Below are 27,312 nucleotides of genomic sequence, written 5' to 3' on the forward strand. Positions count from 1 at the left end.
TTTTGAAGAGCAGCATGAAAATCCTCTTAGTCAAGCTCAAATAATTTATTTTAGTGCATTATACAATTTGTCTTTGCTGGCTCAGACTGATATGAAAAAAATCCATTTATTGAAATAATATTGACGTTAGTCCTCTTCTTGCAGCCCAGAAAATTTGATTACATTTTTTCTGCATATTTATTCTTTATTGGGGAAAAGAATTTTGGTATTGCAGGCAAGACCAGAATTTATTTCCCATTTCTATTTGCCCTTGAAAAAGTGATGTTGTGCCATCTTCTCAACGGGTGCTGCAGTCTTTCACACATCATATGCGGTAGAGATTTTCAGAATTCAATCCAAATGACACAAAGTGAATGGCAAATCCAATAGCTGGTTGGGCTCTTATCCTGCTGCAGATGGTCAATAACTGGCTCGTTTGTAGCTGGAATATTATTTTCCACTTTCCATCCCCGAATATTACCTAGATCTTACTGTTCCGAGGCATGTACTGCTTTATTTACATAGGAGTTGCAAATGGAACTACATATTGTGCATACATCGGGAGACACCCTTCACCTTATGACATTCCAATGGGAAAAAAGTCACTAATAAAACAATTCTGTCCTGAGGAACCTCTGCAGCAGATTTCTGAGGCTCAAATGGTTCATCTGCAACAATTACAATTCCAGCCAATAGCATATCTTCCCTTTGATACCTATTGACTTCATTTTTACCAGTATCCCTTAATGCCACATGCAGTCAAGTGCTGCCTTCATGTCAAGTGCTGTCACACTTGTCACATTTCCTAGGTTCATCTGTGGCTTGGTTCCATGACTGGATTGAGGCTATGATGATGCCTGAGCCTGAGTCTCGTTTCAAAGCACTAACAATGATACATTTAATCATTTTTCTGACTGAGTGTGGACCATTGAGTCATCATTATCCTGAAATGGATATGCACTAGTTTTATTATACCAGGACAATTTTTGGATAAGTGTTAGATTTGTAACTGTATTGGAAGATTGCAACTATTTCTGAAGATCAGGTCTTTATTATTTGTTCATTCATTATGTGCTGTGTCATTTGACATGGGTGATCTTGGTCTTTCCATGGCCATGATTGTTCTTAGCAAATTTTTCTGTAGAAGTGGCTTGTGATTGCCTTCTTCTGTGGTGTCTTTACAAGATAGGAGATTCCAGCCATTATCAATACTCTTCAGAGGTTGTCTGCCTGGCATCAGTGGTCACATAGCTGTGATATGCACCGCCTGCTCCCATGACTTCACGTGACCCTGATCGAGGAGGCAAAGCGGGTGCTACACTTTGCCAAAGGGTGACCTACCAGCTAGTGGAGGGAAGAAGTCTCTTACACCTCCTTTGGTAGAGTCGCGACTTCATCCTGCCACACCAGCTTTCCTATTACGGCCTGGTTTATTCAAAGATTGTGTAAGTGAAGTAACTCTGAAATGATTGCCAATTGAAACAGTGCAGAAAATGTTATTTTTTACAATCTAATCAAATTTGATTTCTATGGCCCAAAATAATTAATGTTATTTCCCCCTACCAGAAGCAATAAAATGACATAAATAATTGTACTGAAATACCACTAAACTTAATACATTTTAATCAAAGTCACCAGTTACGTATTGGAGAATGAGCCATGGAGGGACTGGCAGAAAAACATTTTTCCCAAAGATTCCCTGTGAGATATAATGCCCTTTCCTCTAAATGATTGACTCACAAGCCCAAAACGCAATACTAGACTCAGATAAGGGTCCAGATGAAAGGCTTCAACCCAAAACATCAACTGTTTCCCTTCACAGATACTGCCTGACCAACTGGGTTCTACCATCAACTTGTCTTTTGCTCCAGTTTCCAGCATCCATGGTCTCTTATGTCTCTTGGATACTAAGATCAGTGTTTTTGTAAACTGGCCAGAAGTCAAAATAAGTTGCATCTTTCCAGTCTCTAATGATTTTTCAATGGATGTGGTCATCTCAGTTTTGTTCCTAGAAAGTTTCATGAAAGAGTAATGAAGAAGATTATCGAAATAAGCTTGACAGGCCTGCATTTGGCTAATAGACAATTGCTATACAGGTTTCCCCACTATTCGAAGGTAGAGCGTTCCCATGAAACTGTTTGTAAGCTGAAATGTTGTAAAGCGAAGAAGCAATTACCATTAATTTATATGGGAAAATTTTTTGAGTGTTCCCAGACCCGAAAAATAACCTACCAAATCATACCAAATTACACATAAAACCTAAAATAACACGAACATGTAGTAAAAGCAGAAATGATATGATAAATATATGGCCTATATAAAGTAGAAATATTGTATGTACGGTGTAGTTCAACTTATCAGTATAGGGAAGACAGTGAGCCAAAACCGATTTGGAGAAAAAAAATCAGCACATACACGCCTGCGCACACAACTGCCTGCACAAGGCTTCACAGTTCTGATAATCTTTCTCGGGGTAAACACAAAACAAAAAACCTCTTTGGTTAGCAAAAACAGGTACTAATGTAGGTCTTTCATAACAGCAAGCTGTCGTAAAGCGAGCATTAGACAAATGGGGACCACCTGTATCAGCAAGGTCTTGAAATGAAAGGAACTCAACAAATGGTTCCATTTCATAATCCTGCAGCATTCTGTTTGACTTAGTGATCAATTACTGCTCTATGTTAGCTGTATTTGGAAAATGGGTGGTTCTTATTCCTCAGAAGAAAACCTATGCTTTCAGTTATAAGAAATCTATGCTTCTGTTCTAAATATTGCATTTGTAGGTTTCACTTAATCTCACATGAGTTTCAAGACAATAAATTGAACTTTATGGTAAATTTAAAAAATTATATTTAAACACATTTTATTAAAATAAAGTAAATACTAGACAATTTATTATATACCAATTCACAAAACCCAGTGAAAATGATATTTTCATCTTTTTTGCATCTCTTCAAATCTTAATTGCAATTTGATGTATTTTTCCCACTTTAGCTCCTAAGACAAAATTGACTATTAGTTAGAAGTTGGGGGATATGGGGTGCTTGGGTGTTTTATGGTGAAATGGAGTAGGGCAGGAAAGGGGGTTATAGGATGAGTGAAAGTTACAGAATATGAAATGAGTTGGGAGTGATTTGTGCAATGAGCTTTTGAAATGTGTTGTATGGATGGTGTGGAAGATGAACTGAGATGGTATGGTTGTTGAACAGTGTTCTGATGTGTGATTTAAGAGGAGTTGGAAAGCTGACATGGAGATTTAAATAGGAACTTTAGATTATGGAATTGTGGGGAACAATATTGAATAGGAACCATGGAATTGTGGGGAATGATATTGTGAAGTAGGAAATGATATGGACAATATCAACAAGGAAACTAGCAACAACTGTCATCTTCCTTCCAGTACCAATCCCTTCATGGTACATTCTTCATGTTTCCTCTACTAGCTTAGTTGCATTACCTTCATTGTACTGTGAATAAATCTGATCACAACTGTTCAAAGGATGTGATTGACTTGAGAGAATCCAGAGAAGAGCATGTTGCCTGGAATTGGCTATTAAGGGAGACTGGACATTCCACGTTTGTTGCCCTCTAGAGGAGGCCAACAGGGACTTGACTGAAGTATACAAAATTATGATGGGCATCGCTAGTGTAGATGGAAGCAAACTCTACCTCATAACAGAGATACTTAAAGCTAAAGCACTTATCTCATATTTTCTGCATAAAAGGTTTAGAAGGGATTTAAGGAAGAGCTTGTTAATTCAATGGTTTGAATTTTGAGCACCTTGTCTAAGGGGTGGGTGGTAAGTGAAGGCACTCTTGGATTATTTAAGAAGCATGTAGATGACGTGAGGACACAAAGGATACAAGTTTTTTATCAACTTATTCTGGAGCTGATGGCACTAGTTATAAAACACAGAGAACCAAGACAGAAGATTAGGGGCCAATTGCCACTAGATGGGAATAGCAGATAGATACTTGATGCTTGGGATGGGCATGGTGTACTGAAGAACCCATTTCTGTGTGGTATGACTGTGAGTTGATGCTCTTAACTAGATAATGAGATGACCAATAAGATGATAGTTTAAAAATTTTAAAAGATGGAATATATCAAAACAAACAAATTGAATGAAAATAAAAGCCAAGCCTGGGCGTTAGGCTCTTGATCATTTCTTTTTCAAAAGGGTCATCAAATACTATCTTTCCTCTCATGCGATCCTAAAGGGTCCTATGCCATTATTTTGAAGGGAGAGAAACCTCTTGCTGCTGATCTTTATATTCCAACCAACTTCACCATAAGCAGATTATTTGGTTGTTATTTCATCATGGTTCTGAGTGTCTGTGGATTCAAGTTAGTTGTTATGTTTCCTAAACTGCAGTGATAATTGTACTTCAAATGCTTTTCACATGTTGCCAAGTCCTTGCAACATGAAGACATAGAAGATATAAGCTTATCTGCAAACTAATTCTGGTGCTGGAAGATGAATACAGCACAAACACCAGCCATTTGGCCTATTGTATCTGACCCACTATCAACCTCTTCTATTGATTCCATTCCATTCACCTACAGTCAGGGAAAATTGTAGCAGCAAATTAACCTGCCAGTCACCACATCCTTAGCACTCTGGGAAAAACTTGAGAACTCATGAGCTGAAAGAAAAGTAGGCAAAATCTGCGCAGCACTACAGATCAGTAGCAATCTAGTTTGCTGGATCTGTGAGGCAGTGGAACTAAATCTTTTACCACCATGCTGCCCCAGTCTTCAGCATATTGGTGTGCTATATAAAGGGAGTTCTTTATAAAAATAATTAGCTTGTCCAGCTGGAAGATTGATCATTCCCTTTCCCTCCCTCTCCTAGTGAACCACCTTTATAACTGAATGGTAGAGTTATAGGTAAGTTCTACCAAATATGGATCAGGACCAAGTGCATTTTCATTTGTAGAATCAATTCATTTGATGACTTTAGTGCTGAAAAATGTCAATATTATCTTCACCCTTATCGATTCTTGCTGACTGTTCCATTTAATTTAACCCCAAGGGTGCAATAAAATAGATATTGACTATAGTTTTCCATGTTGCAATGTCAATTTCTGTCATTCAGTTTACAGATATAACATTCAATATCCAGTAATAACTTCTGGACTTCTGGCTTGAAAAATGCAGGCTTGTGAACCTGTTCACCATCAAAATCCTTGAGATCATAAATTGCCACTGCTGCTCTCATTATTGGCTTGGGATTATGATAGATATGTAAATATAGCAGACTGGCTGCTTTACGTTTTCAAAATATAACATTTCACAAATATTTTAAACTTTTTGGACAAGAACATAGCTTCACTATTCAATAAATTCTCATAACTAAGATATATGAGAACTGATGAATGAGCCATTAGTACTGCTAATGTCAGCAAATTCCACAAGATCATCTGAATCACATTTGGCAAAATTACGTATTTGTGCTTTAAGCAATTTTATTTATTGTGACATGATAAATATGACCCATTAGCTCAAAACATAAAGTCAAAATCATGGTAGTACTTAGAAATTACAGAAACAAAATTGGACCACAGTCATTCAAAAATGGATGCTGATTCAATTTGTTGCATTATACTAAATCACTAAATTATAGTTGTCTTGAAGAATACAAGATAAGCTGGTTATGCCATTGCAAAGCATTTTTATTGTGGGGCAATGAATGGAGTCTAATTGATAGTGCCTGCTGATAACAAAATTATCTTGCCCAGTGCAAAAAAACATTCATATGTCAAGAAAGTGAAGCAGATGCACTGTCAATGATTGTAATAGAGCTGAATTTTATTTATTTATTGACATATAATGACGAGTAGGCATTCTGTCCCTTTAAGGTTCCATGGAGGAGAGACGTAGGCCATAGTCAGATTATTTATCCTTTCTTTCTTTCTTTCTTTATTTCCTTCTTTCCTTCTTTCCTTCCTTTTTATGACATAGTTAAAGCAGTAGGGATGCCAGACAGGATAGTGGAATACTCCTCTTGTGGGATGTGGGAAGGCAGGGTTCCTGATAACTGTACCTGCAGGAAGTACACTCACCTGCAGCTTCTAATAGAATGTGTTAAGTAGTTGTAGCTGGAACTGGATGGACACTGAATCATTCAGGAGGTTGAAGGATTGATTGACAGGACATACAGGGAGGTGGTTACAGTCAAAGTGAGGAACACAGGTAACTGGGTAGTTATCAGTAAGGGGAAATGGGATGGACAGCCAGTGCAGTGTATCCCCATGGACATTTCCTTTAACAATAGCTTTACTGCTTTAGGTACTGTTACGGGGATGACCAAGCAGTTGAAAGTCACTGTGACAAGGTGTCTGGCATTGAGTCTGGCTCTTTGGTTCAGAACAGAAAGTGAGGGAAGAAGAGGCAAGCTGTGGTGTTAGGAGATTCATTGATCAGGGAAACAGGAAGAAGGTTCTGTGGATGAGAACAATTTTCCCAGATGGCATGTTCCCTCCTGACTGTCAGGGTCATGGAGAGCTTGATTGAATCCACAGCATTCTTAAGTCGGCGGGTGAACAGCCAAAGGTCATGGTCCACATCAATATCAATGACATGGGTAGGAGGGGTAATGAAGTCCTGTGATTTCAGGGACTAAGTTTAAAGACATTATCTCCAGGGTTGTGACATCTGGATTGCTACACATGCCACATTCTAATAAGGCCAGAAATAGGAAGTGCTTCTCAGGGGGGGTTTAAACTAAATTTGCAGGGGGCAGGGATCCAGAATGTGAGAGAGGATAGCGAGATGAAGAATAAAGGACAGGTGGGGACTACACGGTTCCGGAATATTAAGTGTGTAGTAGAGAAGGGTGTGGCGGAACAAGTGATAAAGAGGACACATGTACAGAGGGATGGTCTGATGGAACAAGGAGTTAAATGTGCTGAAAGAATAAGTAAATTTAGAAAGGACAACAAAATTCAAGGGGCGTATAGCCGGAAGGGAGTTCGGGGAGCTGGGTTAAAAACAATAGGCAGCGATTTAAACAGAGAGAGGAGAATTGGGCTAAAAATTCTATATCTGAATGCACAAAGTGTCAGAAATAAGGCAGATGAGCTTGAAGCTCAGATGCGAATGGGTAACTATGATGTTGTTGGGATAACGGAGACATGGCTGCAGGGAGATCAGACCTGGGAAATGAATGTACAAAGGTGCTATCGTAGGGACAGAAATGTGGGCAGAGGGGGTGGGGTGGCCCTGTTGGTGAGGAATGAATTCAGTCCTTTGCAAGGGGGGGACATAGGATCAGGAGAAGTAGAGTCTGTGTGGATAGAACTGAGGAACAGTAAGGGCAAAAAGACCCGAATGGGTGTTGTCTACAAGCCACCAAACAGTAGCATGAATATTGGGTGCAAGTTGAATAGGGAGTTAACATTGGCATGTGGCAAAGGTAATGTCACAGTAGTTATGGGGGATTTCAACATGCAGGTGAACTGGGAGAATCAGGTTGGTGCTGGACCCCAGGGTAGGGAGTTTGTAGAGTGCCTATGGGATGCATTCTTGGAACAGCTTGTACGAAAGCCGACCAGGGACAAGGCTATTCTGGATTTAGTGTTGTGTAATGAACAGGATTTGATAAGCGATCTTGAAGTAAAGGAGCCATTAGGAGGTAGTGACCATAATATGATAAGTTTTTATCTGCAATTTGAGAAGGAAAAGGGCAGATCAGAGGTGTCAGTGTTGCAGTTGAACAAAGGAGATTATGGAGCCATGAGGGAGGACCTGGCCAAAGTTAACTGGACAGATATCCTAGCAGAAAAGACAGTGGAACAGCAATGGCAGGTAGTCTTGGGAATAATGCACAAGGTGCAAAATCAGTTCATCCCCCGAAGAAGGAAGGATTCAAAGGGGGGAAAGGGGCCACAGTGGTTGACAAAGGAAGTCAGAGATTGCATAGCATTAAAAAAAAAGGAAGTATGACAGAGCTAAGGTGAGTGGGAGGACAGATGATTGGGAAATTTTTAAGGAACAACAGAACTTAACTAAAAAGGCAATACGGGGAGAAAAAATGATGTACGAACGCAAGCTAGACAAGAATATAAAGGAGGATAGCAAAAGCCTTTTTAGGTATGTGAAGAGAAAGAAGATAGTTAAGAACAATGTTGAGCCCTTGAAGAATGAATTGGGTGAAATTGTTATGGGAAACAGAGAAATGGCAGAAGAATTTAGTAAGTACTTTAGATCTGTCTTCACTAGGGAAGACACAAGCAATCTCCCAGATGTATGGATGGGCCAAGGACATAGGGTAACAGAGGAAATGAAACAGATTGACATTAGGAAGGAAACGGTGATGAGTAGACTGATGGGACTGAAGGCTGACAAATCCCCAGGTCCAGATGGTCTGCATCCTAGGGTACTAAAGGAGGTGGCACTAGAAATTGTGGATGCATTGGTAATCATTTTCCAATGTTCCTTAGATTCAGGATCAGTTCCTGAGGATTGGAGAATGGCTAATGTTATCCCACTTTTTAAGAAAGGAGGGAGGGAGAAAACAGAGAACTATCATCCTGTCAGCCTAACATCAGTAGTGGGGAAGATGCTCGAGTCCATTATTAAAGATGAAATAGTGGCATATCTAGATAGCAGTGATAGGATTGGGCCAAGCCAGCATGGATTTACCAAGGGCAAATCATGCTTGACTAATCTATTGGAGTTTTTCGAAGATGTAACCCGGAAGTTAGACAAGGGAGATCCAGTGGATGTAGTGTACCTCGATTTTCAGAAGGCATTTGATAAGGTCCCACATAGGAGATTGGTGGGTAAAATCAGAGCTCATGGCATTAGGGGAAAGATATTGACATGGATAGAAAACTGGTTGGCAGATAGAAAGCAAAGGGTAACGGTGAATGGGTGTTTCTCGGAATGGCAGCTGGTGACTAGTGGGGTGCCACAGGGCTCGGTATTGGGGCCACAGCTGTTTACAATTTATGTCAACGATTTAGATGAAGGCATTGAGAATAACATCAGCAAGTTTGCTGATGATACTAAGCTGGGTGGCAGTGTGACATGTGATGAGGATGTTAGGAGAATTCAGGGTGACTTGGATAGGCTGAGTGAGTGGGCAGATACTTGGCAGATGATGTTTAATGTGAATAAGTGTGAGGTTATCCACTTTGGGAGTAAGAACAGGAAGGCAGATTATTATCTGAATGGTGTAGAGTTAGGTAAGGGAGAAATACAAAGAGATCTAGGAATCCTTGTTCATCAGTCACTGAAGGTGAATGAGCAAGTGCAGCAGGCAGTGAAGAAGGCTAATGGAATGTTGGCCTTTATTACAAAGGGAATTGAGTACAAGAGCAAGGAAATCCTTTTGCATTTGTACAGGGCCCTGGTGAGACCACACCTGGAGTATTGTGTACAGTTTTGGTCTCCAGGGTTAAGGAAGGACATCCTGGCTGTAGAGGAAGTGCAGCATAGATTCACAAGGTTAATTCCTGGGATGTCCGGACTGTCTTACGCAGAGAGGTTAGAGAGTCTGGGCTTGTACACACTGGAATTAAGGAGATTGAGAGGGGATCTGATTGCAACATATAAGATTATTAAGGGATTGGACAAGATAGAGGCAGGAAATATGTTCCAGATGCTGGGAGAGTCCAGTACCAGAGGGCATGGCTTGAGAATAAAGGGTAGGTCATTTAGGACAGAGTTAAGGAAAAACTTCTTCTCCCAGAGAGTTGTGGGTGTCTGGTATGCACTGCCTCGGAAGGTAGTGGAGGCCAATTCTCTGGATGCTTTCAAGAAGGAGCTAGATAGCTAGCTTATGGATAGGGGAATCAAGGGATATGGGGACAAGGCAGGAACAGGGTATTGATAGTAGATGATCAGCCATGATCTCGGAATGGCGGTGCAGGCTCGAAGGGCCGAATGGTCTACTTCTGCACCTATTGTCTATTATCTATTGTCTATCATACAGTTTAACACATTGCTAAGGAGATGGCGCAGGAGAGAAGGCTTCAGATTTTTGGATCATTGAGCTCTCTTCCAAGGCAGGTGGGACATGCTCAGAAGGAATGGTTTGCACCTAAACTGGAGGGGTCTAATCCTAACAGGAAGGTTTTCTGATGCTGCACAGGGGGAGGGGGTGTGCTGGTTTAAATTACGGTTGCAGGGGGAGGAGAAGCAAGCACCAGAACAGTTGGTGGTGTGTTTGTGGAGAAAGCTGTTGTTAAGCCTACATAAAAGAAAGGAATCTAAAGGTGAACATGGTGGGACTAATGTTTTGAGCTGCGTATATTTCAATGCAAAGAGTTATAGGAAAGGTGGATAAGCTTGTCCATACCAGGACAAGGATTAAAGGGATAGGGGTGACTTTACCAGTTAGTTAGAACAGACTGGAGAGCTCATCTAGTGAGGCTCTATAGATAGAAATGGTGAATAAGAAAGGTATGAGCACATTAATGGGATTATATTATAGAGCACCCAACACTCTGTGGGATTTAGAGGAGCCAATTTGTACTGGAAGTGGGAGGAGTTAAAATTAGTGATCAGTTAATTACTGGCCTTGAACAACGTGCCTTTATAAGTGAGGAAGAGATTATGACAGTTTACTCAGTTAAAGAGAGATTGCATGGACATAAACCTATGTTAATGAGACAGATGACACTTGAAGAAGTCTTTAAAAACGCCGTCTGTCATAGTGCTGCTTCATAACTTGAGGATCCTGTTCCTGGCTCATCAGGTACCTGTAGAGTATTTAGCTTTGTTTGCCAGATGTAATACAATTTAACTGGAGGTACCTGTATGCATTTAACTTAGCCTGAACCTGTATGTGTCCTAGGGTATTTACGTTCTACATTTATTCCAATAAGGCATTTACCATGTATTTGATTCGGTTCATTTGAAGCTATATTTTTTATGCTTTATTGAATGTTTTTGTTGGAAATAAAATATACTAGTGTATTTATGGACCATAATTATCCCACTATATCATTTATTAGTATATTTCTCTATAAATAAACTGTAATAGTATTTGCAAAAGAATGCAGATCAGGAAAACCTGGAAGTTCTCTCTCCAGCACTTGTTGTTTGAGCATGTACAGACTTTTTTTCTTGTCATTATTCCCTAAACAATACAGTATAATAACTATTTACATAGTATTACATTATATTAGACATTATAAGTAATCTAGAAATGATTTAAAGTATACCAGAGGATGGGCGTAGATCTGAAGCTCCCCCAGGTTCTAAAGTCTACCAACATTGAGACAAGTTAATTATCAATATAATTATCAATTTTCTGAAATCCAAAAAATTCTGAATTCTGAAATGCAACTGGCCCCAAGGATCGGGTAAGGGATTGTGGACCTGCATCACCAAATGTTTTAACAGACCCAGGCGACTTCTTCCAGTTCATCCGTGAAAATTTCTTCTTATCTTTTTTCATGGGTTTCTTTTCTTTTCAAGGTAGCTGGGGTCACATTGGAGTCCGTGATCTGCAGCTGCAGCTCAAACTACAGTTCTCCACGGGCAGTAGGTTTCCTTGTTCTCGGACTCCTCTTGCTGCCTGGCATTTTGATATCTCTACGTGGGGCCTGGAAGACATGTACCTTCGGGGAGTGGCCCTGTGCATGACCAGGCGCCTCGCCAATGTCGCCAAGTGAAGCACCGAGGGAGATTGAAATATCGAAAGAGCAGGTGGAGTGCACTGCTGTTGGAAAGCCCCTGCACTTGAGCGATCACTCCCTCTTTCATGCTTGATGGTGAGTGAGAGTCTGTTGGCTCTCGAGTAGGGGTACTCAGACAAGCAACGTGGCAAATTCTAACATCGAAACAGCGAGCTGCTGGTCTTTCCTTTCACTGTTGCAGGAGCGATATCTTTCTCTCCCTCAGTAGAAAGAGAGGGAAAGACTGTCTGAGATGATGAAGTGTTGGAATGGACGTTTGTTTTAGATGGACTCTCGCTCATGGTCTTTGAGGGCATTGCACGGTGGGTGGTGGGGGTGGGGGGTTGATGCTGTTGCTGGAGCATGTGGGGGGAGGCTGAGGGGAGAGAGTTGATGCTTTTGCTGCTGTTTGTGCATGGGAGGGGGAGGGGGCTTTGGGTTCTAATGTTTTCTGTTATTCATTATTTGTTTTTCTCCTGTTTCATTGATGTCTGTGCAGAGTAAGAATTTGAGGTTGTATACTGTATGCATTCACTAATATTAAATTAAATCATTTGAACCATTTGATTTGAACTATTTGAGCGATCACTCCCAGATTGTTGCAGGAAACATAAGGCTGCGAAAGTAGGTGATTTTACATTTAACACCCACAGAGAATTTCTGATTTATAGAAGTTTTCTGAATTACAGAAGATTTACAAACTACAAAGGATTTCCAAACACAACAGCAATTCTTATGAATTAAAAGAACTTACCAACAAGCTGCAGAAGAACAAGCTGTCTGTTACAGAAATCAAAGGTTGAGGAATGTATTTTAATTCTTTTTATCATCCCTAATATTCCCTAATGCTTTCTAACACTTATACAGTTTGATACAAGTTGATACTGCATGTATGTGATGCTTTCAGATACCTTTGATGGGACAAAGTACTTCACACTAAAAAGCTTCTGGGGATAGAGTTCCCAGACACTAAAGTTAACACTGTGAGGGCTGACTCTCTGAGTTCAAAAATATCCCAGCTATTGATTGATCAGCTACACCTGTGCCAACATTTGATATGCTAAGGAACAACTTCAATCTGGTTTGCAAACTTCCTTGAAGTAAATAATTTAGCTGGTGTAGTATGGTTTGATGCAGGCCAATTAACAGAAGCCCATTTTCTTATGTTTGGCTGGTATGGATGAGAATGTCTCAATGTCACTTCAATTTGCAAACCTTACTGTATCTCTCAAGCTGCCAGTTCACCACTGTGCACTAGCAGACTGAGTTCTGTAGACAGTATTGCTTGTTTATAAAGCTGTCATTTTAACTTCACACTGATTATTCTTTGCAATTTATATTAAGAACTGAAACATAGTTCTTTTTTGCAAACAAAAACTGAACAAAGAATATTGGTTAGCAGGTTTAATTTGTCACTAACAGCTCTGGCTCTTTGAAAAGGTCATGTACTGTACTTGAAAGCTGAGGTTAGCAGTAACTTTCCTGGGCCCTGGAATGTGAATATTCATTACATGCTTATTGTAATTCCTAGAGATTTTCAAAAAGGGCATTTCGTTCAGTTGAAAAACTGAATACTATCACATGAAGGAATGCTGCTGGAATTGTCTATAACTTTGTTAGACTTAAATTGGTTTCATCCCAACAGTATTCTGAGTAGTAACATTTCTAGAACAATTTAGTGTGAATTTAGGTTTCTCAAAGCCAAAATGATCAATTTCTGGTAAATTTCAGAGTCCCACAAGGACCGTCGCACAGTTCAGCATAGTTCGTTGCAGAGCCTAATCACTGAGCAGCAATCTGAACCAGCCCATTCCTTGCCTCAGGCCCTGACACCCTGATCTTTTCAATTTGGCCCGGCATCTAGATCAACGTTCAAATATCAGGTTTAATCGCTTTGTTACGCTCCGGGGCGAGGACCCCATCCCCTCATTTGGCCTGTATCCAGCCTTTCCAGTTTGGCCCTGTGCTTAAATCTCCGTCCAAACATCAGGTTCAGTCTTCCCAATCAGCTCTGGGGCCAGGAACCCATCGTCTCATTTTTGCTTGTATTTGATCTTTCCAATTTGGCCCTTCACTTAAGCCTCCATCCAAACATCATTCAGTCATGCTGGTATGATCTTGTGCCCAGACCTTGCATTTCCGATCGGTACTTAACGTGATTGAACTTTGGGTCCTCCTCGCTCTCGGTGACAGGCCCGGTGCCTCACCTTGCCTCGGTTCTGCCACATCAAATTGCCTCCAAGATCAAAGGGTAGTTACAGCCTATTACTTGTGATGTTTGTTTGTCAGAAAAAAAGAGTAATTAATGAAGTATTTAGTTGTTTTCTTGTTTCATTAACCTCCAGCCAGAAGTTACTGAGGTGGATAAATGTGATTTCGTTCAGTGAGAATAATGCATGAAAGCAAATGAATGAAACCTGAAAGTTCAAAGTAAATTTATTATCAAGGTTCACATATGTAACCACATACAACCCTGAGATTCATTTCCTTGCAGGCATACTTAGTAAATCCATAATGGAATAATAATCATAACAGAATCAATGAAAGACCTTGCCAACATGGGTGTTCAACGAGTGTGCAAAAAAACCAAACTGTAAATATAAAATAAAGAAATAATGATAATAAATAAATAAATAATAAATATTGAGAACATAAGACGAAGAGTCCTTAAAAGTGAATCCAAAGGTTATGGGAATATTTCAACGATGGGGCAAGTGAACTTGTGTGATGTTATCCACTTTAGTTCAAGAGCCTGATGCTTGAGGGGTTATAACTGTTCCAGAACCTGGTGATGTGAGTCCTGAGGCTCCTGTAACTCCTTCCTGATGTTTGAGGGGTTAGAACTGTTCCAGAACCTGGTGGTGTGAGTCTTGAGGCTCCTGTACCTCCTTCCTGATATTTGAGGGGTTAGAACTGTTCCAGAACCTGGTGGTGTGAGTCCTGAGGCGACTGTACCTCCTTCCTGATGTTTGAGTGGTTATAACTATTCCTGAACCTGGTGGTGTGAGTCCTGAGGCTCCTGTACCTCCTTCCTGATGGAAGCAGCAAGAAGAGCATGACCTGATTGGTGGGGTCTCTGATGATAGATGCTGTTTTCCTGAAACAAAGCTTTGTGTGGAAGTGCTCAGTGGTGAGGAGGGATTAACCCATGATGGATCGGTCTGTATCCACTACTTTTGTAAGAATTTGCATTTAAGGGCATTGGTGTTTCTGTGCCAGAGTGTGGTGCAGCCAGTCAATAAACTCTTCACTACACATCTATAGAAGTTTGTAATGCTGACATTTCACAAACTCCTGAAGAAGTAGTGGCACAGCCATTCTTGCTTCGTAGTTGCATATATGTGCTGGGCCTTTTTCATTGAGTCATGTTTAGTCCAGAATTGCCACTTCGCGATGGCTTTCTGGAGATCATCTTAGTCACCAGACTTGAATGCCATTGATCTGGACTTCAGCAGATTGTATGTCTTATGGTTGATCCAGGGCTTCTGCTTGGTGAAGACTCTGAATGATTTTGTGGAGACACACTTGTCTACAACTGTTTTACACCCATGGTGTATTCATTCAGATGAATCCTTGAACACAGTCCTCTCCACTTACTCAAAGCTACTCCTCTGTTACACGGGGGCGATGGAGGAGAACCCAAATGCAGGACACTGGCACGTCGACTCAGTTGGGGAGGCTGGCATAGACCTGAACGTAGAGCAGGAAACCAGAGGGATCTTCACAAGGAGACGGGATTCACAGGGACTCTCTAGAAACTAGAGCAGAACTTAAAACTACCGGTTCTAATCAGAACAGGGAATGAAGTATCACATGAGAATTGACCAACGAACTGGCAACCTGTGATAGAGTCGCCATCGTATTTATTTCTCAGTCTCTTATGAAGGCCAGATGTACGGTAATTGGGTAACTAGCAGCAATTAACTGAAATTGGGGCATAATTGGGGAGAGAGAAGTGTTAAAGGGGAACGGGCAACCGGAACCATGACATCCTCTGCCTTCCACAACTGCCTCTTTGTTGTCATAATCTTAGAGCTTTCCTCCTTAGACTTTGCCTGTATGCAGGTAGGAAAAGCGAGCCAAGTGATCGGATTCACCAAAATGCGGTCTGGATGAGAAACAGTTGGCATTTCTTATCTTAGTATAACAGCGTTCTCGTGGTTGGAATCTCTGGTGCTACAGGTAACATGCTGATGATAATTGGGCAGGGGTTTCTTCAAACAAGTTTAGTCGAAGTCCCCGACTATGATTTGAAATGCATCAGATGAAATTTTCCTTGTTTAGAGATGGCATCATGCTGTGTCTCAAGCGATTGATTATAGCCAGCTGCTGGTGGTATGTAAACTGTGCTCATGTTTATGGAGAATTCCCGAGGTAAATAGAATGGCTGGCATTCGATCATAGGCTATTCAAGGTCGGAGGAACATAAGGTCAACAAAACGGGGGCACCACTGAGAGTGAACACCAAGATGAAACGCATACCTCCCTACCTTTTGCCTTTTCTGGATCAGCAATTCAGTCCATTTGGATAAGATTGCCACATCTTGTGTGCCTGGAGAGAGCCATGTCTCATTCAATCATAGAACACAACAATCCAAATTATGACCATATAACAATTACAGCATGGAAACAGGCCATCTCGGCCCTTCTAGTCCATGCCGAATGTTTACTCTCACCTAGTCCCACCTACCTGCATTCAGTCCATAACCCTCCATTCCTTTCTTGCCCATATACCTGTCCAATTTTACTTTAAATGACAAAACTGAACCTGCCTCTACCACTTCTACTGGAAGCTCGTTCCACACAGCTGCCACTCTCTGAGTAAAGAAGTTCCCCCTTGTGTTACCCCTAAACTTTGCCCCCTAACTCTCAACTCATGCCCTCTTGTTTGAATCTCCCCTGCTCTCAATGGAAAAAGCCTATCCATGTCAACTCTATCTATCCCTCACATAATTTTAAATACCTCTATCAAGAACCCCCTCAATCTTCTATGCTCGAAAGAATAAAGACCTAACTGGTTCAACCTTTCTCTGTAACTTAGGTGCTGAAACCCAGGTAACATTCTAGTAAATCTCCTCTATTTTGTTGACATCTTTCCTATAATTCGGTGACCAGAACTGTACACAATACTCCAAATTTGGCCTCACCAGTGCTTTGTACAATTTTAACATTACATCCTAACTCCTATACTCAATGATCTGATTTATAAAGGCCAACATACCAAAAGCTTTCGTCACCACCCTATCCACATGAGACTCCACCTTCAGGGAACGATGCACCATTATTCCTAGATCACTTTGTTCTACTGCATTCCTCAGTGCCCTACCATTTACCATGTACGTCCTATTTTGATTAGTCCTACCAAAATGTAGCACCTCACACTTATCAGCATTAAACTCCATCTGCCATCTTTCAGCCCACTCTTCTAACTGGCTTAAATCTCTCTGCCAGCTTTGAAAACCTACTTCATTATCCACAACGCCACCTATCTTAGTATCATCTGCATACTTACTAACCCAATTTACCACCCCATCATCTAGATCATTAATGTATATCACAAACAACATTGGAGCCAGTACAGATCCCTGAGGCACACCACTAGTCACCAGCCTCCAACCTGACAAACAGTTATCCACCACTACTCTCTGGCATCTCCCATCCAGCCACTGTTGAATCCATTTTACTACTTCAATATTAATACCTAATGATTGAACCTTCCTAACTAACCTTCCATGTGGAACCTTGTCAAAGGCCTTACTGAAGTCCATATAGACAACATCCACTGCTTTACCCTCATCGACTTTCCTAGTAACCTCTTCAAAAAATTCAATGATTTATCAAACATGACCTTCCACGCACAAATCCATGTTGACTGTTCCTAATCAGACCCTGTGTATCCAGATAATTATATATACCATCTCTAAGAATACTTTCCATTAATTTACCCACCACTGACATCAAACTTACAGGCTTACCATTGCTAGGTTTATGCTTAGAACCCCTTTTAAATAATGAAACAACATGAGCAATACGCCAATCCTCCGGCACCATCCCAGTCTCTAATGACATTTGAAATATTTCTGTCAGAGCTCCTGCTATTTCTACAGTAACTTCCCTCAAGGTCCTAGGTTATATCCTGTCAGGACCCAGAGATTTTTGCAGCAATACAAAGAGGTACCAACTAGAGAAGGGGCAGTGTTGGATCTCCTGTTAGGGAATGAGAGAGGTCAGGTGACAGAGGTATGTATTGGGGAGCACTTCAGGGAGCACTTTTATATTCTTTAAAAGCACCAGTACTTCCTCTTCTTTAATCATCATAGTTTCCATAACTACCCTACTTGTTTCCCTTACCTTACACAATTTAATATCCTTCTCCTTAGTGATGTCATGACCTCGGCCCCCTCCTTTGTGAGAATCGCAAGAGCCCTAGTCAAGGGGGGGGGGGGTCAACTGACCCAAGAGGGGGAGAGACGTGCTGAATAGACACAGGAAATGGGAGAGAGAGAGGGAGACGTGCGGAAGACCACGTTCTCCCGAGAAGCAGAATAAAGGCGACATTGACTAGTGTCACGTGAAAAGCCCTCGGGCAAAGTGGGCTGGTTGAGAGAGAGATCGCATCACCTGCAACCTGATTGACACCTGCGATCCCCTGAAGAAGTATAAAGGAGGGTCTGAGGGGGGGACAACCCTCAGACGCACCAAGGAGACACCAAGGAAGCACGATACCGATTCCCGTGGGAGCGGGAAGCCATTTTGAAGGAAGCCACGTGCGTTATTCCAAATTTTGAATCTGTGGCTGGAACCAACGGAAGACCGCTTTTAACTAACAACAGGGAAGCCTGCTCCCCTGATTCCAAGGATTTGCTCTGTAAAGACAACGGGCAAGTGTTTATCCTTTCTCAACCATCTCTCTCTCTCCACAACGTGAAACCCCAGCGGTTCCCAAAAGGGAAAAGCCTGCAGACTTCTGAGTGACTCTTTATATTTCAATTGGACTCAGTATTACCCCCTAGACAACTATAGAGCTTATTTCTGATTGATTATTATTACACCGGTGTTTTAGATTGAGTTTTGACGATGTATATGATCTGAATGTTTTGTATTAACCATACGTTTGTGCCCCTTTTTGAATAAAACGTTTGACAATAGTAACATCCGACTCAGCTGATCCCGCTATCTTTGCTGGTAAGTTACCTGGTTACGAGGTTACGTAACAAGTGGGGTTCTCATCCCAGATTTGAAACCAAAGGGGAGGGTCAGTGAATCGGGCTGTAAGTCCAAACTTAAATCTGGTTACGCAGGTAGCCAGACAGGAAACCAGCAAAGATGGATGTGGATGAATTTACGAGAAACCCGACGGTAGAGGTGCTAGGGAAGGCTACAAAATCAGACTTGGTAAATTTGGCGCAGGCGTTAGACCTCACAGCGGTGAAGCCAGCAATGAAAAAGCAGGAAGTGCGAAGGGTCATACAACAGTATTACGTTGGGAAGAAGGTGTTTGCAGCTGAGGATTTGGAAAATATCCCCGAAAAGAGATTAGCAAGTGGGACAGATCAGGCGGAGTTGGAGAAAGCAAGGTTGGACCATGATCTTAAAATAAAGCAGCTAGAAGCAGCTGAAAAGGCTGAGGAAAGAGTTGCAAAGGAAAAGGCTGCGGAAAGAGCTGCAAAGGAAAAGGAAAAGGCTGAGGAAAGGGAGCATGTGTTCAAACTAAAGGAATTAGAGATGAAACGGGGTCATGAGCTCCAGCTAAAGCAGCTAGAAGCAGAAGCAGAAGAAAAAGAGAAACAAAGGAGCCATGAATTGGAGCTGGACAGGCGAAAGCAAGAGTGAAGAGCTCAAGGGCAAGAGAGAGAGGAGGGGTTTGATGTTAGTCGGGCGTTGAGGTTGGTCCCCCCCTTCGAGGAGACGGATGTTGATAGTTATTTCTTGCTTTTTGAGAAGGTGGCAGTGAATCAGAAGTGGCCCAGAGAGCAGTGGGTGGCGTTGTTACAAAGTGTGTTACGAGGGAAAGCACAGCGGGTATATGCCGCGCTGCCCCCGGAAAAGGAAGGGAGTTATGACCAAGTAAAGGAGGCCATTCTCCGAGGTTATGAGTTAGTACCTGAGGCGTATAGACAAAGGTTCTGAAATTTAAGGAAAGGGTGGAATCAAACGTATATCGAGCTAGCCCATGAGAAGGGTGTGCTCTTGGACCGTTGGTGCACCGCGGAAAAGGTGGCCGAGAACTATGGGCGTATCAGGGAGTTATTTTTGATTGAGGAATTTAAAGGTTGTGTTCCGGAAGAGATCCAAATGTATTTAAATGAGAGGACGAATCTGTCCATCTCAGAGATGGCTAGGTTTGCAGATGAATATGCCCTAACCCACAAGACAAAGTTTTCCTCGCCAAAAAGTTACCCGAGAGACTGTCGGAATGGCAGGGAAAGCCCGCAGGCTGAGGCAGAGATCCCACCGGGAGCTAGCAGAAAAAGTGAGGATAACAGACAGGAAACCTGGAGACCCCCTGGTCTAACCTGCTTTAATTGTGGGAAGGTGGGTCATATCGCATCAAAATGCTTTGCTCCGAGAAAGGAGCCAGAGAGGGAGAGAGCAGCGATCCGTATCGGGCGTGCAGTGGTAATCAGGAAATTGACAAGAGGGCCCCAGGTAGATGGAGTACCGGAGGGGCGGGAGACATTTAGTTCCGAAGGAACCGTGTCTTTGAGGGAAGGGGACCCCCTCCATCCCCGTACGAATTTGGAGAGAGACAGGGGCGGAGCTATCATTAATTAGCCGTAACGTATTACCCTTTGGATCTCTGACGGGCGAGGTAGCCCTGAGATGCCTAGGGAACTGGATCGAAGTAGTGCCTTTGCATAGGGTCCTTCTCGATTGCGAGTTGGTGTCGGGACCTGTGGAACTAGGAGTCCTGCCAGAGTTGCCGGGGGAAGGCGTGGACCTCCTTTTGGGTAATGACCTCGCGGGTGGGAAGATGGGAACCGCCCTGATAGTTGAGGCCCCGCCCATGGAGTCCCCGAGCTATCCCGCATACGCGGTCACTCGCAGCCTGTCGAGAGCGGCGGCTGGGACAGCGCGCAGTTTGAAATTGGCCCAGACGTCTTTACCGACCCTGTGCCACGAGGGTTTCGGGGGGGGGGGGGTAAAACAGGGAATAGTAACATACAAGGGGGTAAGGGAGAGAAGGTAGGTCTCTCCTTAATGAAGAAAAAGGTCCTAGAGGTAGGAAATAAAGATGAGAAACGGATAAAGCTGTTAAAAGGTCCAGAGTTGGACATGGTTGATCTGTCTGGTTTGGCAGAATTGTTTGGAGAAGTTGAGAGTACTAAAGGTGTTCCTGATGGTCCCGAGAGTGAAATGAGGGCAGTCTTAGAGAGGAAGGGTATCCTTGCTGTGGAGAAGTCAGCTGAAATGGCCGAGGAGGTTGTTTCAGCTCACAGGGTTGCGCCTTCCCCAACGGGGGGCTGCCTAGAGAGTAACTGGAAGGATCGGGGGACGTTAGAATTTGAAAAAGGTACGGGTATTGAAAGCCTGGAAGAGGCCAATGTCCCGTTTGAGTGTGTCCAAGATGGGGATGCACGTGGTGCTGAACCTAGTCACGGAGCTCAGGAAAAAGCTGAGGTATTTGACTCAGCTGGACGAGACGGTCGTCCTTTTGGAGCAGATAGACTTGGTTCGGAAAAAAAAAGGGTTAACCTTGGGGAGTGTGAGTCCCCAGAGGGTTGTGCTGAGGGGAGTGTTCAGAGTTAATGTGTAGTTTATGAATGGGGAGATAACTGTTGTTGTGGGGGAGAACAGTAAATCTGTAGTTCTCAACTCGAAGGGAAAAAGGTTAAAGTCTAAAATGATGCCTACGCACCGATTACAGGTTGATTTGGAATGTAAAGGTGCCTCACACGCTATTGTTATTCAAGAAAGCGCTGCGAGGAAGCCGGAATTTAAATGCGGCCAGGGGGAAAGGTTCGCCCTGAAACACATCAGCCTGTATGGTCTTGGCAGAAGGGCTAACTACCTGGGTGGACGTGGAGTTAAGAGAATAACCCTTGTGGGAAGGAAAGGCGGGAGAGTACATTGCCAAATTACTCGCAGTCCCCACGGGGGGACTCACCGGGAAAAGGCGATGGGTAATAGAAATGCCCTTTGTAAACCACAACGCTGGTTGTACGGGTTCGCGCCAAAGCCTGTGAATAATAAAGACCACCCCTTGGGAGACCTGCCGGTGAAATACCACGACTGAAACGATTAGTATTTGTATAAACTTTGGTAGATGCACTTAAGCTAAGATCACACCTCCTTAGTTATGTTGCTGAAGAAAGCAAATAAATAAGGTGGTTATTGAGCTGAAGTTTGATGCTACCAGACTTTAGTATGGCACGTGAGGTTAAGGTATTAAAGAAAGGGGCACTGTACTTGTTACCTGTTTAGATACTGACTTGAATGTATAACAGTAGTACTCTGTGAAGAGAAAAGCTTGTGTAGTATGTAGATTAAAAAAAAAGTCCGGTACCAACCTGTTTTTAACCGCTGGTAAAAAACCTGCTATGGGGGGAGGTGTTATGCCCTCAGCCCCCTCCTTTGTGAGAATCGCAAGAGCCCTAGTCAAGGGGGGGGGGGTCAACTGACCCAAGAGGGGGAGAGACGTGCTGAATAGACACAGGAAATGGTAGAGAGAGAGGGAGACGTGCGGAAGACCACGTTCTCCCGAGAAGCAGAATAAAGGCGACATTGACTAGTGTCACGTGAAAAGCCCTCAGGCAAAGTGGGCTGGTTGAGAGAGAGATCGCATCACCTGCAACCTGATTGACACCTGCGATCCCGTGAAGAAGTATAAAGGAGGGTCTGAGGGGGGGACAACCCTCAGACGCACCAAGGAGACACCAAGGAAGCACGATACCGATTCCCGTGGGAGCGGGAAGCCATTTTGAAGGAAGCCACGTGCGTTATTCCAAATTTTGAATCTGTGGCTGGAATCAACGGAAGACCGCTTTTAACTAACAACGGGGAAGCCTGCTCCCCTGATTCCAAGGATTTTGCTCTGTAAAGACAACGGGCAAGTGTTTATCTTTTCTCAACCATCTCTCTCTCTCCACAACGTGAAACCCCAGCGGTTCCCAAAAGGGAAAAGCTTGCAGACTTCTGAGTGACTCTTTATATTTCAATTGGACTCAGTATTACCCCCTAGACAACTATAGAGCTTATTTCTGATTGATTATTATTACACCGGTGTTTTAGATTGAGTTTTGACGATGTATATGATCTGAATGTTTTGTATTAACCATACGTTTGTGCCCCTTTTTGAATAAAACGTTTGAAAATAGTAACATCCGACTCAGCTGATCCCGCTATCTTTGCTGGTAAGTTACCTGGTTACGAGGTTACGTAACAGTGAATACCGAAGAAAAGAAATTGTTCAAAATCTCCCCCATCTCTTTTGGCTCCACACATAGCTGTCCACTCTGATTTTCTAAGGGACCAATTTTATCACTCACTATCCTTTTGCTATTAATATAACTGTAGAAACCCTTTGGATTTATTTTCACCTTACTTGCGAAAGCAACCTCATATCTTTTAGCTTTTCTAATTTCTTTCTTAAGATTCTTTTTACATTCTTTATATTCCTCTAGCACCTCATTTACTCCATGCTGCCTATGTGGTGGCATCTGTCGGTCTCGAGAGACCATGGATCTGCGCCTGGAGTTTCCAGTGAGTAGGCCTGGGCAGGGTTGTATGGGAGACCGGCAGTTGCCCAAGCTGCAGGCCTTCCCCTCTCCACGCCACCGATGTTGTCCAAGGGAAGGGCACTAGGACCCAAGCAGCTTGGCACCGGTGACATCGCAGAGCAATGTGTTGTTAAGAGCCTTGCTCAAGGACACAAACATGCTGCCTCAGCTGAGGCTCGAACCAGTGACCTTCAGGTTACTAGTTACTAGTCTGATGCCTTGCCCACTAGGGCATGCGCCAACAATGCTGCCTATATTTATTGTAGATCTCCCTCTTTTGCTGACCCAAGTTTCCAATATCCTTTGAAAACCATGGCTCCCTCAAACTTTTAACCTTTCCGTTCAACCTAACAGGAACATAAAGATTCTATACCCTCAAAATTTCACCTTTAAATGACCTCAATTTCTCTATTACATCTTTTCCATAAAACAAATTCTTCCAATCTACTCCTTCTAAATTCTTTTGCATGTCCTCAAAGTTAGCCTTTCTCCAATCAAAAATCTCAACCCTGGGTCCAGTCCTATTCTTCTCCATAAATATATTGAAACTAATGGCATTGTGATCACTGGACCCGAAGTGCTCCCCAACACAAACCTCCATCACCTGACCTATCTCATTCCCTACAGAAGATCCAACACTGCCCCTTCTCTAGTTTGTACCTCTATGTATTGCTGCAAAAAAACTATCCTGCACACATTTTACAAACTCCAAACCATCCAGCCCTTTTACAGAATGGGCTTCCCAGTCTATGTGTGGAAAATTAAAATCTCCTACATTCACAACCTTGTGCTTACTACAAATATCTGCTATCTCCCTACAAATTTGCTCCTCCATTTCTCGCTCCCCATTAGGTGGTCTATAATGCACCCCTATAAGTGTTACTACACTTTTCCCATTCGTCAATTCCACCCAAATAGCCTCCATAGACAAGCCCTCTAACCTATCCTGCCAGAGCACCGCTGTAATATTTTCTCTGACAAGCAACGCAACACCTCCCCCTTTTGCCCCTCCGATTCTATCACACCTGAAGTAACGAAATCCACAATATTTAGTTGCCAATCACACCCCTCCTGCAACCTTGTTTCACTTATAGCTACAACATCATATTTCCAGGTATCAATCCATGCTCTAAGTTCATCCACCTTTCTTACAATTCTTCTAGCATTAAACTAGATGCATTTAAGAAACTCTCCACCTCTGCCTCTCTATTTATCCCTAATGGTGCAAACAACTTTATTATCTTTTTCTTCCTTCTCCCCTACATCTTTGGTCTGAGCGCTCCCTTTCCCTGTCACCTATCTATCCTCCTTCACACACTGTCTACTAGCTTTCTTTATTTGTGAACTAACCTCCTCTCTCCTAGTCTCTTCAATTTAATTCCCACCCCCAACCATTCTAATTTAAAGTCTCCCCAGTAGCCTTTGCAAATCTCCCCGCCAGGATATTGGTCCCCCTAGGATTCAAGTGTAACCCATCATTTTTGTACAGGTCACACCTGCCCCAAAAGAGGTCCCAATGATCCAGAAACTTGAATCCCTGCCCCCTGCTCCAATCCCTCAGCCATGTATTTATCCTCCACCTCATTCCATTCCTACTCTCACTGTCATGTGGCACAGGCAGTAATCCTGAGATTACTACCTTTGCGGTCCTTCTTCTCAACTGCCTTCCTAACTCCTTACATTCTCCTCTCAGGACCTCTTCCCTTTTCCTACCTATGTCATTGGTACCTATATGTACCACAACCTCTGGCTCCTCACCCTCCCACTTCAGTATATCTTGGACACGATCAGAAACATCCCAGACCCTGGCACCAGGGAGGCAAACTACCATCCGGGTCTCCTGATCGTGTCCACAGAATCGCCTATCTGACCCCCTAACTATTGAGTCCCCTATTATTACTGCCTTCCTCTTCCTTTCCCTACCCTTCTGAGCTACAGGGCCGGACTCTGTGCTGGAGGCGTGGCCACTGTTGCTTGTCCCAGATAGACAGACCCCCCCCCCCCCACCAACAGTACTCAAACAGGAGTACTTATTATCAAGGGATACAGCCACTGGGGTACTCTCTAGTACCTGACTCTTCCCCTTCCCCTTTCTAAATGTGACCCACTTGTCTGCCTCCCGTGGTCCCGGTGTGACCACCTGCCTGTAACTCCTCTCTATCAACTCCTCACTCTCACTGACCGGATGAATGTCATCGAGCTGCAGCTTCAGTTCCCTAACACGGTCTCTTAGGAGCTGCAGCTTGGCGCACCTGGTGCAGATGTGGATGTCCAGGAGGCTATGAGACCTCCCACATCCGACACCGAGAACAGCAAGCTGCCCTCACACTCATACTTACCTCTTTCCTCAAATAACAGGAAAAATTGAAACCTAAACCTACCTTGCCTCGCCCGTTTCCACCTAAGCCCGTTGAGCCAAAGCCTTTAAGCCTTCACTCTGCTCCTGGCTCACTCCGCTGCCCGCAAAACGACGCTGCCTGCTGTATGCTGCTGTGTTCCTTTTAAATCTTCCGCGCTTCACTGCCCGACATCACATGCCTAGCAGTCCCGCCTCTCTTAACTCCAATGAGAAGAAGAAAAAAATCAAAATGTCTCCCGTCGCAGTCCCGCTCTGCTTCTCAGCCTTCCTTCTCCAAAATTAGTTACAGATTTATCATTATGTTGTTCACTGGCTGAACAGGCTTCAGATATGCAATCACAGACCAATATTCATCAAATCTAAAGAGAGAAAAAACACCTGCTAGTGAATATATATAAATAACCTGGGATGGCTGGAAGTTAATATCGATGAATTGCAGGGATCAGTGCTTGGGCCTGTTGTTCACAATATACTTACTAGCAATATTTTGGATTTGGGAAATGAATGTAAGTTTGCTGACAACACAATAGCAGAATCAGCATCAGAATCAAGTTTAATATCACTGACATATGTCACGAAATTTGTTGTTTCTTGGCAGTCGAACATTGCAATACAGAGTAATATATAAACAATAAATTACCAATATATATTATATATATGAAATTAAATAAGTAGTATAAAAATAGAGCAAACAAATTGAAAAAGTGAGGAAGTATTCATGGGTTCATTGCCCGTTCAGAAATCTGATGGCAGTGGGCAAAAAGCTGTTCCTGAAATGTTGAGTGTGTGCCCTCAGTCTCCTCTTTCTCCTCCTGCAATGAGATTAAGTCATATCCTGGGTGATGGGGGTCTTTAATGATGGACACAGCCTTTTTCAGGCATTGTCTTTTGAAGGTGTCCTTAATGCCGAGGAGGCTAGTGCCCACTATGGAAGTGGCTGAGTGTGTAATCTTCTGCAGCTTTTTCTGATCCTGTGTAGTGGCCCCCCCATGCCAGATGGTGTTGCAACCAGTCAGAATGCTCTCCACAGTACATTTATAGAAATTGGCTGGAGTACTTGGCTAAAAACCAAATCTCTTCAAACACCTGATGAAATATAGCCACTGTTGTGTTTTCTTTGTGATTGCATCAAAATATTGGGCCCAGGATAGATCTTCAGAGATACCTGAAACTGCTCAGCCTTTCCACTGCTCATTCCTTGATAGCCGGTGTATGTTCTCACAACTTTCCCTTCCTGAAATCCACAATCAATTCCTTGGCCTTATTGATGTTGAGTGCAAGACCGTTGTTGCAACACCACTCAACCAGTTGATCTATCTCACTCCGGTACACCTTCTTATCACCAATCTGAAATTCTCCCATCGCCAACTTTTTAGATGGTGTTTGAGCTGAGCTTAGCCACACGATCATGGATGTAGAAAGAGTAGGGAAGTGGTTTAAGCATGCATCTTTGAAGAGATCCAGTGCTGATTGTAAATGAGGAGATGTTATTTCTGATGAGGAAGTCAAGCATCCAGTTGCAGAAGGAGACACAGAAGCCCAGGTTTTGGAACTTGTTCGTTGGAACTAATTGTATGGTTGTGTTGAACACTGAGCTATATTCAATAAACAGCAGCCTGACTT

This window comes from Hemitrygon akajei, chromosome 2, assembly GCF_048418815.1.
Source record: "Hemitrygon akajei chromosome 2, sHemAka1.3, whole genome shotgun sequence".
In the NCBI taxonomy this organism is placed as follows: domain Eukaryota; kingdom Metazoa; phylum Chordata; class Chondrichthyes; order Myliobatiformes; family Dasyatidae; genus Hemitrygon; species Hemitrygon akajei.